Raw genomic sequence first — 11,684 nt, 5'->3', positions numbered from 1 at the left:
TTAATGATGTGTCACTTTGAACTTGCTTGAAACTGATTTTCTTTTTTTTGATAAAGTGCTCTGACGGAGCTACAAGCTTGCTGACTAGCGCTGCTTGTTGCTTGTGATGTATTACCAAGAAAAAAAAACAACAACCTGCATTTTCATTGTGTCCAGACATTTTGACTGTGCCAAATGCATTGAAAGCCTGTTGATGCAGCGTCTGTCATACAAATGCCTTCATACCTTCTAACAGACAATGTCAAACACACCACGAGACAAATCCTCCTGCATCATTGCCTCATGGGGAACAACAGCCTGTATGGTCCAGACGCTTTGACGTCACATCAGGGAGGATATTGCTGTGACGTGCAAATCACTTTATGAATGGACGTCTGTTGTTCAGCAGATGAAAAGGCCTCATAATCCACATGTCATGATATTAAACCCACTCACATCCACTTGATCTCCCTCGTCCTCCGTCCTCTTCACGCTCTGTTCCTCTCGGTGTGTTCCCCTTCACCGCTCGGTTTCCCACAATCCCACTTCATCAGAGTGGTGAGATTCAGAGTAAAGCCCAAACGGATGTGTTCACTCCAGCGGGGACAACAGGATGGGGAGGGGTGTGATGGCGGGGGCTTCCCTGATGATGTTGTAGGAGGATTAACATCCCGCTCTGCCACCTCTGTGCCAGATTATGACCTTCAGATTATGTTTGCATTCACCCAATGGAAAAAAAAAAAGGATCGGACTTTTAACTCTTATAGTGGCAGAGCTGTGGCTTACATGGGAACAGTTTACTGGTCAGGCAGCTGTGGGGAAATCAATCAAAACTGTGGGTAGAAGAGTCATAACTTTTAAGCTGCGCTTCATTCATTGGAAAATCAGAAGTGATGGATTGTCAGTGGTTCCCATCTTTTTCCAACTCATGGTCCATTTGATAATCTCAAAAATGTTAGCGGCCCACATCTGACCCCATAGTGATACGGAGGCCAAATAATGTGTTGGAGTTGGAGCACTTTTTATATTAATGATCACGATCAAACGGTCACTTGTTGATTCACTGTCTGACTAATTCTTCCGGTTTTTAACCAGATATCCATTTTGATTCTCCAGATTTTGTCATGGATGTAATCTTTTAGTGCGCAATCATACTGACAAGTTTATGACGTGGTCTGATGGGCAACAACATAAAAGTTCCTTATCACAGTGATAGACCTTGATAAAAGAGGAAAAAAAAGAAATGACATGTAAAAACATGATTTTTATTTTTTATTGTGGTGTTTTTTATTCATTTATTATTTATTTTTTAAGATTACATCTTTTCCTCAAAACTGTACTGTATATATATATATATAGTGTTGTTGCCCATATTTGATTCTAAAAAAGTAAAGAAATGACTGCACTACCCTGTGGTGCCTAAGTGATACTGTAATATTCAATATGTAATATTTATTTCTATATACAGTCAACTAAAATGACATGAAAACTGAGGGCAGGGAAGTGATCCATCTTCTACAGTTACAGGATGTAAAATGTTAATGGGTTCAGTATTAGTTTTGCATTAGTATCGGTACGATAAAGCAGAATATATTAATATGAAATAAACACTGCACTGTGTGTGTGTGTGTGTAATCCGTGCGTGCCATCAGAGGAGCAGTGATTAATGCTCATCTCTACTTCCTGGTGGATTAGTCCTAAGCATCGTGTGTATCGTCACGACAACGGCAGGAGGATGTGACCCGTTATGGGGACAGTACCCCACCCCTCGTCCCCTGCCTCCGTCCCAGCGTAGACTGTTGAACATTTCATTCAACAATAAGAGCGTGATTCTGAAATATCACTACTGTTTGTACACAGCTTATATTTCTTAGGTTTGTGTTTGTCTGTTAAAGTGACTGAGAGCATTTTACCACTGCAGCAGGATTACAACTGAGACTCTCCCTTTAACAGTGTGACAGTCCATGAAATTGTCATTTCATGGCTGCAAGATACCAGCAAAGATACTGAACTATGAGCCTCGTAGGTAAAAAGTGAGATTTGACTGGTCAGTCTCTTCTTACCATCTCCCCTCCTGTCACTGTCCATTTTAGGACTAAAATGGACAGCATGTAGGTCACTTATTACCTTCACAAGTGTTCCAGGGGGCGCAGGGGTCTTCACCTGGAGGCCTGTTGAGTGTCTGCTGTGGCAGATCTTCTTCCAACACTGCATCTGCTCGCAGCTGTGATTAATGAAGAGATGAGCAGTGAGAGTCTAGTCCGTTCGGTCTCGGGACACGTGAAGTTTATGAGCCTTGTTAAAGGAACAGTCTCGGGAAATTTTGGGAAATATGCTTGTTTTCTGCCAAACCTGGAGTCACATGAGACAATCAACTTACTATCTGCTAAAGATATGAAGCTGATATCAGTCTTTCAGAGTAAAAGGTCAAACAAGCATATTTTAGAAAATGTTAGACAGCACCTGTAACACCCTGTTCACCCTGACAGTCCAGGACGTTTCATTAACTTCGAACTAGAAGTGGGAGATATGAAACTCTAATTATTCTAAATGACAGTAACATTTTGAGGAAACAAAATTAGCAGTTGGCATAACCACTGACTAATATTTTTTTCAAATCAATTCAGAAAAATTTTATATACTTAATTACACTGTATACCAGGCTAACACAGTGTCTACAAAGCCTGTGTAATAAATAAAATAAACAGGTTTGAAGCTGGGTGGTTACGTGAGTCTAGCCTGAGTAGATTAATTAAAATATAAGTTTATCCATCATATGTGTACGAGATGGACGAGTGAAAAACAGCTGAAACACATCCTGCGTTGCCATGGTAGCAGCTCTGATGTCAGCTGGAACGTCCTTACTGTTTCACAAACAAACGTTTTGGACAAATTAAAATTTGCACTCAATGAAGGTGCTTAAACACCCAAATTTATTCTGAGGGGAGACATTTCGGCTCTAAATTTCATGGCGAACCATCGAACAGTTGAAATAAAAGGATGAAAAAGTTCTGGACTGACATTACCATTCCCAGAGCCATGCTGCTGGAATCAGCAAACATCTGTTGACTAGATGAGAAATAGTTTAGTGCTAACAAACTGTAAACGGGCTCTTGGTGTGACCGCAGCCTCAGGACAGTACTATATCCTGCATGTGTTCATGAAAGGCGCTTCTTTTGTGATTGCAATTATATAACACTTTCTCCGTTAATGTCAGCCAAACCCACCATTGGAACCAAAATAATTTCAGTAGTCTCATGTGGTGTCAAGATGGCATGAAGAACAAGTTTGTATTTATGTGCTGGGTTAGGTTTCGTGCTTAGCCTTTGAGCATTAGGGGATTTTCGAGATCTGAGAACCTGTAGCACTCAGCAGAAAGAGACAGAAGGAGGTTAGAGACGGCAGAACTTAGGTCACTTTTGTTCGTCATTATGTCAATAGACAGAGGTGGTCTTGAGTTTGCTGATTCTTTGCCCTACACGCCTGCTTTGAAGGCATTGGGTTATTGAAAAAGTGGATTACATAAGACTACAGTAGAGTCAGTGATGTCTACAGACACTCTGCCTCTTATATTACAATTTTACTGCAGCTGTTATGAAATTCTGTTTTGACACCTACGGTTAAACCAGGATGCTCCTCACGAGGTTCAGTAATGGTTGATAACAGAGTCTTATTGTAACAGCTAAACAGTACACTTGTCTTGTTTCCATTCAGCTCTGAACACTGCTTTCATTTAGAGTTAATATGTTGTTAATATTTCTTATACATAGCATCCTTGTTTTTTCCAATATGTTTATCATTACTTGGAAGTACAAATAATCACGTGTCCAGTCAGTTTACTTTAAAGGTTCCATATTGTATAAAGGTAGATGTCCATGTGTTTTTTAATAATAAAGCAGCTCTAGGTTCTATATTAATACTGTGAAAGTATCAAAGCCTCAGTCCACAGAGAAATGCACACAGCCTGTATTCAGAAACTGAGCCTTAAAATGAGACATCAGGACTTCTGGAACTTTGTGATGTCACAGTGAAACAGTCAGTGCTCTGAGCCATGCCCCTAGCCCCGCCCACCTGGACCCACCATCCAACCTTGCAGGATTTGGTCTCTCTCAGTGATTACCTGAAATCTGCTATATTTTTATTGGATCACTCAGAAGACAGTCAGCCATTGGCTCACTGACCTGTTGTTACTAGAGCTCCAGAGAGAAGCCTGTGAGAAGAGATGTAAAACTACACTGAGATGGTTTTTAGTTCTTAAAACCAAATCCAAATGGATTCCAACCAAAGGAATCCATCTGGATAAACCTCGTGTTTTGTTCATGACTGTAATGAACCATCTGGAAAACAGTCTTTGGTACTGTAGTATTTAATGCCATTTGACATGGCAAATAGAAAAATTTATCTGTTTCTCATTAAAAAAGTACAAATGTTTATAACCAATGACCACAAGATAACTCTGCAGTGTGTAGTATCAGTCAGAGAGGTTCTACCGTCATTGTTGTCAATACACTCACATTTTTTGATGGCAAATTTTACTGTGAGTATTTCATATATGTTATTAACTTATATATTTATACATTTATGAATGTAAGTGTTTTATCTATCTATCTATCTATCTATCTATCTATCTATCTATCTATCTATCTATCTATCTATCTATCTATCTATCTATCCATGCATCCATTCATCCATCTGATATATGATATGACTGTTGATATATGTATGTCATATATTATATTTTTGTGTGTGTTAAATTTTTCACTATGAAAAAAGAAAAAACCGTTGTTGATTGATTGATTGGAGTATTCCGTACACCACGAAGAACTTATGTTTAAGATTAAAATATTTGTTAAATCATACATTTTCTAGCAAAATAAACCAATATTGTATTTAAAGCAGCAGTAACGTACAGCTGTGGTAATGCTTTCATAAGTTAATTAAAGCTGCACTTGCATGTATTTTCATATAACCAGTGGATCAGATCACTGTGTGTAATTTAAAGGGTATTGCTCATATTGAAAAACACACAGCAAATTACCACTTGACTCTGCGGCTCTGTGAGTTTTATCATCCTTTAGCTTATTTCATTATATTTACAGCAGCAATTTACTGTTCAGTTCAAACAGGCCACTGCCTACCCAGCACCAAACAGGACTCATATGTTTTAGTTTTAAAATGCGTAATTTTTGCCTAGTTTCTACCTGGCATCCACATGTCTTCTTGAATTTCAAGCCCCTAAAATGGAGACTTTTGGAAATGCTGCCGACCGTTTTAGTTTGAAAAGTCTGGGGTTGTGTTGTAGTCTGGACAGGCAGAGACGGAGACCTTTGGGTCTTATCAGCCTCGACTACAAGTGGTGAAATCAACATGAATAACTAATTACAAGTGTTGCTACCTTGTTGTCTTCGCTAGCAACTGCTGTGCAGATAACGTCTGTCTTTTAACAATAGAGCTGCCTTTGCTGTTCCCCACAGCTGCAGAGTAGACAGTCTGCATACGTATGCTCAGTGCACATCAACATGGATGGAGACTGATTCCGATATGTCTGGAGGAGATCGTTTTGGTTTTCAAATGCCGTTATAAAATGAAAACTCATTAACATGACTGAACTATAGTCATCAGGTCCCCAGAAACATGACTTAATATAAATGTAACTGTAAGTCAATATTGCTTTTCCATATTGTGCAGCTGCAGACCGAGCCTTAGATCACCTTTGTGAGCAGACAAGTTTGATCCTGAATTACTTAAGAGCTTTTTTCTATGTGCATAAAAGCAATTCACTATCAAAAACCTGATTTCATAACAGGGACTGGACTGGCTAGAGGCACTGAAATACAAAATCTTAGACCTCCTTTATTACCGAGATGTTACAGAACAATGAAACATTTGGAATCAACAATTTAACACCAAACCAACTAGACACCACACAAGCGCCTCACAGAAACTCCTCACAAGTGTCACAAGCTCTGTCTTTCTATTAATACTGTAAGTGCTGGCGTTAGGGGAATTTGGAGTGTGCAGTGTTGTGCGCTAAAGCAGCATGTTTGTACAATGATACTATTGTCGGCCTGATTGGGACTTTGTCTTTTCTCTGAGATCAGAGACTGTTTTTGATCAGAACGTATCCTCTCTTAACTTTAAACCACCTCCCATACACTCCTGGCTCTCACGTACATTTGTTCCCAGAGATGCTGCTCTGGGTCTGAACCATATGTCACCGCTGACCTGGGACTAAATCCCACTTGTGAGTTTTCTGCTGTGACTTCCCCAGTTTATCTCTCTTTCTGCTTTCCCACTGTCTAAATAAAGACAAATGACTCTGAAGGAAAAGCCCACCCTCAGACCCCATTACTCATGTGTCATTGCTTACCAATTTCTAAATTTGGCTGTGATTTGAAATGATGTTTGATAACAGTTTGACATTATTTGCTTTCTTGGCAAGAATGAGAACATCAGAAAGCTACGCTAAGCTATCTACGTTAGTTTAGTGCAAGGACTGGAAATAGGGGCAAAGGAAAACAGACTCTGCCTACAAGTACCCATGAAAGTCACTAATCAACATGTCATATCTTGATTGTTTATCCAAGGCAGCTGCTGTGCCTGGCAAAAAATAGCCTGGCACAGAATGCATAAAATCTCATGTCATCATTACACAAGATTTTCTGGGGAATTAAACAAACAAAATATAAAATAATGAAAAGTGTGTTTTTAATCCATTTTTCAAAGCCAGTTTAACTGTTTCTCATTGGTTCTGGTCTTTGTGTGGACGCTAAGCTAACAGCTGCTGGCTGTAGCTTTGTATTTAGCGTACAGACTTGGGAGTGGTATCAATCTTCTTCATACTCTCAGCAGTTTACAATATTTATTCCCAGCCTCCTCCTTTGATGTCCCTTGATTAGAGGGGGGCAGAGTTGATTGGATGCAGATATTTTCTGGTCCTTTTGAAGGTCACAAAAACAAAAATGTGACATCAAAATTCTTGCTTTCTGCACCTGAACTCATCTACTATGTCTAAACATATGAAAGTCACTAAATTGTTAGGTGAGGTTAACATTTCAGTTTTATAGTGTTAAAAGTAAAAAGTGGCCTGTGGACCTAACATACTGTTAGAGATATTTAAAATGTGTTGTACCTAATGGACATAGCAATCAGCTACATTTTGGTAAAACATTTGAAGGCCTGTGATGAGTGATGATAGCTGGTTAACATCATTTAATTTTTATTAACATGAAATTCAGGTCACTGCGTGTGACTTCTAGAAAGTCCCTCTCTAGAAGTATTTTAAACTACATAAAAAATACTCATAAAAAGTGAAAACTATGGAAAACTAAATTTTATAGGTGTATTTTGAAATTATAACGATGTACACAGCAAATATTCCCAGCAAAGGGAATAAAAAGCATAGCATTCTGGTTTATCTTCTGCTACTGCAGTATGAGTGTGCAAATTATTCTCTGGACATTTTCAATTAGATTGTTGATTGTTGATTAGATTGGTGACATTTTCTTCAGTCAATCATCAATGGTGCTGCTGATCATTTCTGGAAATGAAAAATCAGCAGACACCCTCCACTGGCATCAGTATGGTGAGCTAGGAAACAGCAGCATGGCTCAGCGCTGCTCATCTACATGGGAAAGAATTCAGGAGCTATTCCCAGCCGCATTATTCATTTCCCCATATGTCAAATTTTTGATTCAACTGGCAAAGGTGAACCAGGGTGACTGCATCCAAATAAAACTGAGAAAGATTTGACTGAACACATTTAATATGTGGTGTGATCGTTGCTGCAATTGGCTATGAAGTACACAAAACGTAGACTCTTCATCTTGTTCTGCACTTTTATGTGACAGTAATATCTTGATGTGGATTTCAGATGCCAGCAGTAGGTCTAACTTTAGCTCCTGCTCCCATAGCGTCACATTCAAACCAGAATTTCTCTCCTGGGAAACAGAAGTTTGTCATTTTCCCCTGTAACGCAGATCCAGAAAAGGCTACTGTGTGACACGCTCATTACGGCAGATTAATATGGTTATGTGCTGTGGCTGTGGAGCCTGTGTGGGTGTGGTTTTAAGGTTTCTCAAAGCTGGATTTCACTGAGTCACACTTTTTCCCACAACTATTTCATTGAAAATATTTATGTTAGACACTGCTAGACTGCTACAAAATCAACACTGGGAATATGGGTTACACAGGCTCAAGATTCAACCACCACAAAAACTCTGGGTGTAAGTCAGGACAACAGCAGCTCCATCCAGTTTGTGTGGTGGTTGTGTTTGTGGGTGGGAAGGAGGTGACGGATCACGGTTTTGTTGGTGAACTAGTGTCCCTGACTGGCTGTGTCAGACATGTGCATGGTGGATGGTGCCATCCTGGGGAATAATGTAAACTTCCTGTCCTTAACACGACCCCCTGCAAATGGAAATTCAGGTTTATTTCAACCCATCATATTTCTCTTAAAGGTCTTAGAGGTATTGTATGAAGAGAGATTTCTATGTGTTTTTTGATTATAAAGCAACTCTAGGTTCTATATTAATACTGTGAAAGTATCAAAGCCTCAGTCCACAGAGAAATGCACACAGCCTGTATTCAGAAACTGAGCCTTATAACGAGCAGTCAGGACTTCTGGAACTTTGTGATGTCACAACAAAGCAGTCACTGCTCTGAGCCATGCCCCAAGACCCGCCCAACCAAAAATAAAACCACAACTATATCTCTTTATGTATATCAACACTTCAGATAAAACACAGGAAGAAGGTAAAATATGGGGACCTAAAATGTGGCTGTGTCTCGATGAGTCATGTTAACTTTGTGCTCCACCTCTGTTGTCCTTACAACTTTCATTTACATCACTGTCTTCACACGGTTGCCTCTGAGTCTGAGACACAGGAAGGAGCTGTGTTAATTGATCATGGCTAACTGCACTGTGACTTCTATGTATGACATGAGGAACTGTGACACTGAACTGACATCTTCCTGTTTTTGTGGACATAACCCATTTGAATAACACAGACATGAGTCAAACCCACTTCAGTGGTCAATCGTAATTGATCGTGGGTTATCAGCTGCACAGGTGTAGTGATGCTGAAGTACAACGTATCCATGGTATCCTCTAACACTAGTTAGCTGGATGTTTGGCCGACGCTGCATCATGTTCTCAACTTCATGAAACTGTTCATAAAGTCACTCTAACATTTGATCAATCTCCGGTCATCTCAAATTAAAACATCTCGATGATGAATGAAATATTCAGGATACATGAAGACACTGTCACATACAGTGTGGTGAATTGATTACACCAAAGTCGAGCATTATTTTCCTCCTGTGTAAATCCAGCCAACAGTTTTCCTGCAGTTTCCAGTTCGGTGTGTTGAAAGAAGCTAGAGAGAAGTGAAATCAGATCCTCTGTCTCTCACCACAGGGTCCACAGAGGCACTTCACAAGGGAAAATAAACACATTCATATCACTATAAAAGAGCAACAGATCAGACTGAAAGGAATCAAGGAAACATTTTGAAACTCGAGGGACATGAAGCAGGAATTTAACCACTTTCTCACACACAAGCTTTCACAACTGACAGAGACAGAGAAAGGCAATGAAAGATGAATGTGTTGAACCTTTAACAGAAAAGCCACAATCACTCTCTTTTTCTCTCTCCATCCATCATCTCCCCATCAGACATAGTTTTGACACTGCTGTCTGCCACTCGCCCCAACACTTAATTTCCTCTCCATTATCTCTCTCAGTCGTCATCACATCCCTGCACTCAAATGCTGACTCGTCACTCTCTGCCTCCTGCTCCGTCAGTCTCTCCAGTCCTAATGTTCCACACAGGGATCTTCTCAAAAGCAAGTATTAAGGCACATGACAGCAATAACCTTCAAGAAAAAAAAAGTATTCTGAGACTCTTTGAGTGCACTTACACTTAATGCTGCCTGGTCTGATGAAATTTTTGGTCATGAAGACATAATCAGGCCAAACAATCAAGTAGCTGGATCCAAATTATTCAAACTACATACTAATATCATGGAAATTTGAATATTGTGTAATGTATATATGTAAAAGATACAAATATGCATTCAAAATAGATGTACACAATAGATATGGACCTTGGGCTCCATAGTTGAGCTAAGACCCCTTCTGATGAAAAAATATTTTTAAACCTTGTTTACATGTCCATATGGTGTTTTCCATATAATACAAGACATGTCATGAGCGAAATAATCAGTCAACACCATGATTGAGTATTTCCACATTGGAACTGCAGATTCAGAAAACCAGGGATTCATACGTCACAAACCTAAGAAACCAACTTGTGGGGACAGGGGGAGGGACAAAATAAACCTGGAACTTGGTCCGTACAGAGAGCAAGAGTTAGCATTAACACCACTAACACTGTGTCAGTCACTGCCAGTTACAAGCTAACAAACAACATAAACAAATAAAAGATGCTAACTGCTAACTGTTCTGATCCGTCTGCTAGTCTCTGATTCTGGTCTCCACAGACTCCTCATCTGAGTCTGGGTCTGACTGAGGCTCAAACATGTGGCTGAGTCTCTCTGATGTTTCCTCCTCTAACCATCTTCATGCTCTCTGCTCTTTCACCTGGAGACCTGGAGCAAACAGGTGATGGGCGGGGCACAAGTAAGAGTAGATTTTTTTCACCTTTTATGTAAAAAATAACATGTTTAATAAAATATTAATCAAAGAACATTTTTTACAGAATTATCACACTAATTTTTGCATCTTTCAGGTGATTGTTTTGGGTTTAAGGCATGCAATTAGCCTCTAATGTTTTGACTCACTCTTTCCACTCTTATCAGCCACATCGAGCAGCTTTTACAGTGAAAACGCCATTGTATACACTTCCTGCTCGGCGTCAAACAGTCTACAGAGTTAGCGGCCAGCTGGTTAACATAGTTGAGAATTTAGGCTAAAGAGGTGAAGAGCCAGACATTTTGTCTCAGGAGCTGATGAAGACAAAGAATGAATGGTGGACTTAAATTCATCACATGGACACAAACGTGACTCCAAATGCACGCGAATGCTGCTAAACTGGAACTAATAGGCAACTGTTAACAAGCTGTGTTGTGTTTGTCTTGTTTTGCTGCCCCCAAATGGCATATGGTACAGTTATTGCAGGTTTAATGGGACTGAAACTTTGCCCAAATCTTAACCCAGAGATGTGAATGAACACAACCATAAAAATGTTAATTATGCCTCAGTTGTCTTCAGCAGAAAAGAGGTATGAACTAATAGTGTTTGAGATTCAATTTAAAAATTATTATAATGCTTACAGTGCTACTTGCAGCATCTTTAAACTACGAGACAGGTAGACTAGGAGAATAAAGAATATAGGATGTGATGTAGCACAGAGAAGGTGTCTGAGATGGATTTACTCCTCAGTTTCTTGAGGCCCTTACTGAAAAGTTTCCTGCTTTAAAGAAGGAGGATGAGAGGTGACTCTGCTGTCCTGAATCCCTCCCACTGCCTCTCTATACAGGACAGGACCGTGGAAATAATTCATGTTGTGTGTCTTCTCCGGTGGATGGGGGAAAAAAATGCTGCTGACATGTCTGGGACGGGAGGAGATGGGAGGAGAGCGATGTCTGGAAAAAGGGAGAGGGATGAAGTGAGGAGGGATGGATGGGTAGAGTGAGAAGAGCGTGTGTGGGACAGAGAGGGACTTGTCAAAACTTGGCCTCTT

The sequence above is a fragment of the Trachinotus anak genome, unplaced genomic scaffold (genome assembly GCF_046630095.1).
Source record: "Trachinotus anak isolate AG129_WGS33_773 ecotype Australia unplaced genomic scaffold, CSIRO_AGI_Tana_v1 ptg000018l, whole genome shotgun sequence".
NCBI lineage: Eukaryota > Metazoa > Chordata > Actinopteri > Carangiformes > Carangidae > Trachinotus > Trachinotus anak.
Note: the sequence above shows the minus strand (reverse complement) of the source record.